Below are 6,000 nucleotides of genomic sequence, written 5' to 3' on the forward strand. Positions count from 1 at the left end.
GGCTCAGAGGCCTGACATTCCTGTCTTCTTATATTAATAAGAAAAATAAAACATAATAGTGTTGAAGTGTTGGGGCGGTGAAAATTTTTGGGGGTGGTATGGAGAGGTAATGGGCGATGTTTCTCAGGGCTGCTTCGAGCGGGATTAGGGGCGGCGTGGGAACCTAGAGTGTGAGAGATTAAGCTGAAGGAAGATTTTGTAGTAAGGGGTGATATTGTGGGGTTGTTAGAAGAAACATTTGTCGTGTAGAATTATTGGTGATGGCCTGGATATGGTTTTGTATGAATTGAAAAATTAAATAGAATAAGAGAAGGAGAAAAACAGGTATTAAAGGACTAAGAATTGGGAGGGCCTAGGACATCTAATTAGAGAGTGCCTAAGGGGGTTCAGCATAATTACTTGCTTGGTTGGCAAGTTTTTGGGCTCTATCCTTGAGTTTTTTTATGTTGTCATACACCAGGCCAGATTGATTTAGGTAAAAGCAACACTCTTCATTTAAGAATATACAGTCTTCCTTTTTCAGTAGTGAGTAAGTCAAGGTCTCAGTGGTTTTGGGGGACAACTGCAGCTAAAGAGTCAACTTAGGCCTGGAGGACTGATAAAGTTTGTGATATGTCTGTGATGCTAGCAGAGAAGTCATTAGACAGACTATGGAAGGAAGGTGGTGACAGAGGTTGAAATGCCTGCTATTCCAGTACCAAGAGCAATAGTGGAGGCAGAAAGTCCTAAACCAACAAGCAAGGGAATTAATGGAATAACTCTTTTTTGTTGTGTCAGTGTCATGAGGGGAACAGGGAACTCTTTGGTTCTATTTGCAAATTGAATTTTGGGAGTAAGGAAAACTAGTGTGTATGTGCCTGTCTGATTAGCAGGTAGACACATGTAGGTAGAGGATCCACAGAGGAAGAAGAGACCTTGTGCGAGGCAAAACTGGAGACGCAAAGTAAAAACATGAGAAGGAGGGCTGAAAGGGGTGTCTTTTACCTAGATTCCTAGGGATCGAGCTAGGGTGGTAGCCATCAGAGGTTGTAATGGGGACTGATGGGGTAACTGCATAGAGGGGAAGGTTCGGTTTTCATGGTGTATGAGAAAGCGTTGAGTGTCTATGAGCAAGCTTTCACTATTATTTATGGGGCTGGGTATAAGCAAACAAGAAGAGGGCCTGGGAGGAGAGTCTGACAAGCAAGGGGAAGGTAGCCAAGGATGGAGTGAAATACAGGGTAAATGTCTTCCTAAGCAATAATAACTGCTAATGTTTTTAAGTTTGCCAGTATTGATAGAGGGCTTGTCTGTAATATGGAGCTGGAAGGCTCCAATTGTTTCAGTGGTGTGTGTAGTTGGGCTTTGGAGATGAAGAGTAAAGGAACATCGAGAAGGTGAAAGGTTACCTAGGGGAATTCCAGTGGGTCTTTGCTGAGAGATACATAAAGGAGCAGCCATAGGAATCATTTGTGTTGTGAGAGGTCTAAATATGGGGGGGAGTAGAGTTGATATAAGGAGAAATGTTTTTAAGTAAGTGTGGAGGAGGGCGGCAGCCTGCTGATGTGAAATGTCTGGGGAGGTCTTGCTGGACCTGTCTAGAAAGTAAATGAGTTCTTCAGGAGGGTAAAGGTGAGGGCTGTTAAAGGAAGTTCAGAGTGTAGGGAGACAGGAGATGTTGCCCAGTCTGCATGTAAGGTGAGGACAGTTGTGTAGGCACTGGAAGAAAGGGAAATGCAAAGCCAGCAGTTGTTCACTAAGGAGGGATTAGAAACAGCTAGGAGAGAATGAGTAAGGTTGATAGTGTGGTGGAGACAGCTGGAGAGAGGTAGAGGGTGGCATAAGAATGGGAATAAGAGTGAGTATAAAAGTAAAGAATATAACTTCATCAGGGTGAAAGTATTGGAGGGTCCCCTGCCAGCAAAGATCATCTATCCACTCTAAGAGGGAGTTAAGAGTTGCCAGTCCTGGGCGGGGGCAAATCCCTGAGCTTGATGTGTAGGGATGGGAGGGGGCCTGAATAATCCCTGAGGAGCAGTAGAATAGCAGATGGAACACTGAGAAGTTATTTCCTTGAGGATAGATTTCCATGATGGAAAGGAAATGAGAGGTTCTAAGAGACGGGCTGGTGACTTTTACTACAGCATAGCCTGCCTTTGCTGGTGTGTGGCGATTAGGCCTGGTGGAACTACCATCAATAAACCAAATGTGATCAGGGTAAGGAATAGGGAAGAAGGAAATATGGGGAAATGGGGTGAATGTCAGGTGGATCAGAGAGATACAGTCATGAGGGTCAGGTGTGGTATCCGGAATAATGTGGGAGGCCAGATTGAAGTCCCAGCCAGGAACAATGGTAATTGTAGGAGACTCAACAAAGAGTGAGTACAGCTGAAGGAGCTGGGGAGCAGAAAGCATATGCATCAGGTATGAGGAAGAAAATAGATTTCAGAAGTTATTAGAACTATAGAGAGTAAGTTGAGCATAGTTTGTGATTTTTAGGGCCTCTAAAAATATTAAGGCAGTGGCAGCTGCTGCACACAGACATGAGGGCTAGGCTAAAACAGTAAGGTCAAGTTGTTTGGACAGAAAGGCTACAGGGCATGGTCCTGGCTCTTGTGTGAGAATTCTGACTGCACTAACCATGCCTAGGAAGGAAAGGAGTTGTTGTTTTGTAGAAGGGATTGGGGTTTGGGAGATTAGTCAGACATGATCAGCAGGGAGAGCATGTGTGTTTTCATGATAATTATGCCGAGATAGGTAACAGATGAGGAAGAAATTTGGGCTTGACTGAAGTAATGGGGGCTGTCTGTGAAGCCTTGTGGCAGTACAGCCCAGTAATTTGCTGAGCCTGATGGGTGTCAGGGTCAGTCCAAGTGAAAGCGAAGAGAGGCTGGGATGAAGGGTGCAAAGGAATAGTAAAGAAAGTATGTTTGAGATCCAGAACAGAATAATGGGTTGTAGAGGGAGGTATTGAGGATAGCAGAGTATATGGGTTTGGCACCATGGGGTGGATAGGCAAAACAATTTGGTTGATAAGGCGCAGATCCTGAACTAACTTGTAAGGCTTGTCTGGTTTTAGGACAGGTAAAATGGGGGAATTGTAAGGAGAGTTCATAGGCCTTAAAATGCCATGCTGTAGCAGGAGAGTGACAACAGGCTTTAATCCTTTTAAAGCATGCTGTGGGATGGGATGCTGGCATTGAGCAGGGTAAGGGTGATTAGGTTTTAATGAGATGGTAAGGGGTGCATGATCGGTCACCAAGGAGGGAGTAGAGACATCCTATGCTTGTGGATTAAGGTGGGGAGATACAAGGGGAGGATGCGAAGGAGGCTTTGAACTGGGGGAAAAGGTGGCAATGAGGTGTGGCTGTAGCCCAGGAATAGTCAGGGAAACAGATAATTTAGTTAAAATATCTCAGCCTAATAAGGGAACTGGGCAGGTGGGGATAACTAAAAAGGAGTGCTTAAAAGAGTATTTTCTAAGTTGGCACAAGAGTTGGGGAGTTTTAAGTGGCTTAGAAGCCTGGCCATCAATATCTACAAAAGTTATGGAGGTAAGGGAAACAGGCCCTTGAAAAGAAGGTAATGTGGAGTGGGTAGCCTCCGTATCGATTAGGAAGGGGACGGACTTACCCTCCACTCTGAGAGTAACCTAGAACATCTGTGATGGTCCTGTAGGCTTCTGAGGTGATTGGGCAGTGTCAGTCTTCAGCTGCTAAGCTGAGAAGATCTGGGAAGGAGTCAGTCAGAGAACCTTGGGCCAGAGTTCCAGGGGCTCTGGAAGTGGCTGCCAGGTGAGTTGAACAGTCTGATTTTCAGTGGGGTCCTTCACAGATGGAACATGGCTTTGGAGGAATCTCAGGCTGTGGGCATTCCTTGACCCAGTGGGCAGATTTCCAGCACTTGCAGCAAGCTCCTGTGGGAGGAGGGTCTGGAGGAACCCCTGGCAGCTGCGGTTCAGGCATTTGGAGTTCTTGTGTACTGGAGATATGGCTGGGGTTTGTCTCACAGTGGAGGCAAGGAATTGGAACTTAGAAATACATTGCTACTTAGCTGCCTCTACTTTATTATTATACACCTTGAAGGTAAGGTTAATTAAGTCCTGTTGTGGGGTTTGAGGGCCGGAATTTAGTTTTTGTACTTTTATTTAATGTTGGGAGCAGATTGGGTAATAAAATATATATTGAGAATAAGACGACCTTTTGATCTTTTAGGGTCTAGGGCTGTAAAGCATCTCAGGGTTGCTGCCAAATGAGCCATGAACTGGGCTGGGTTTTTATATTTGATGAAAAACAGCCTAAATGCTGTCTGATTTGGGATAAAGAAAAAGGAGCATTAACCTTGACTATGCCTTTAGCTCCAGCCACCTTTTTAAGAGGAAATTGCTGGGTAGGTGGGGGAGGGCTAGTTGCAGAATGAAACTGTAAGCTGGACCAGGTGTGAGGAGGGGAGGTGATAAAAGGATTATAGGGTAGGGCAGCAGAGGCTGAGGAAGAATTGGGGCCTAGCTCAGACTGGTGAGGAGCAGCCTGGGGAGGAGGGGAGAGGTCAGATGGGTCTGTAGAAAAGGAAGATTGGAAAGACTCAGTGACACTTTGGGTTGGGACTGAGGGGACAGGTGGGAGGGAAAGAAGCAAGATTTGGGATGAGTTGTATTGGGAACAGAGACTAGGGAGGGACCGATGTGTAAAAGAATGCCTGGACATCAGGCACCTCAGACCATTTGCCCATTTTATGACAAGAATTATCTAGATTTTGTAGGATGGAAAAATTGAAAGTGCCATTTTCTGGCTATTTGGAACCACTGTCGAGTTTGTATTGGGGTCAAGGGGTGTTGCAGAAGAAAATAAGGCGTTTAGGTTTTAGGTCATGTGTGAGTTGAAGAGGGTTTTTTTCACTTGCATCCATGTGAAGAGACCACCAAACAGGCTTTGTGTGAGCAACAAGGCTGTTTATTTCACCTGGGTGCATGTGGGCTGAGTCTGAAAAGAGAGTCAGCAAAGGGAGATAGGGGTGGGGCCATTTTATAAGATTTGGGTAGGTAAAGGAAAATTACAGTCAAAGTAGGGGGGTTGTTCTCTGGCTGGAAGGGGTGGGGGAGGGTCACAAAGTGCACAGCAGGGGAGCTTTTGAGCCAGGATGAGCCAGGAGAAGGAATTTCACAAGGTAATGTCATCAGTTAAGGCAGGAACAGGCCATTTTAACTTCTTTTGTGGTGGAATGTCATCAGTTAAGGCAGGAACCAGCCATCTGGATATGTGCTTGCAGGTCACAGGGGATATGATGGCTTAGCTTGGGCTCAGAGGCCTGACAGTTTTTGTTTGTTTGTTTTGTTTATTTATTTTTTTATTATTATTATACTTTAAGTTTTAGGGTACATGTGCACAATGTGCAGGTTAGTTACATATGTATACACGTGCCATGCTGGTGCACTGCACCCACTAACTCGTCATCTAGCATTAGGTATATCTCCTAATGCTATCCCTCCCACCTCCCCCCACCCCACAACAGTCCCCAGAGTGTGATGTTCCCCTTCCGGTGTCCATGTGTTCTCATTGTTCAATTCCCACCTATGAGTGAGAATATGCGGTGTTTGGTTTTTTGTTCTTGCGATAGTTTACTGAGAATGATGATTTCCAATTTCATCCATGTCCCTACAAAGGACATGAACTCATCCTTTTTTATGGCTGCATAGTATTCCATGGTGTATAAGTGCCACATTTTCTTAATCCAGTCTATCATTGTTGGACATTTGGGTTGGTTCCAAGTCTTCGCTATTGTGAATAATGCTGCAATAAACATACGTGTGCATGTGTCTTTATAGCAGCATGATTTATAGTCCTTTGGGTATATACCCAGTAATGGGATGGCTAGGTCAAATGGAATTTCTAGTTCTAGATCCCTGAGGAATCTCCACACTGACTTCCACAAGGGTTGAACTAGTTTGCATTCCCACCAACAGTGAAAGTGTTCCTATTTCTCCACATCCTCTCCAGCACCTGTTGTTTCCTGACTTTTTAA

This window comes from Pongo abelii, chromosome 9 (genome assembly GCF_028885655.2).
Source record: "Pongo abelii isolate AG06213 chromosome 9, NHGRI_mPonAbe1-v2.0_pri, whole genome shotgun sequence".
NCBI lineage: Eukaryota > Metazoa > Chordata > Mammalia > Primates > Hominidae > Pongo > Pongo abelii.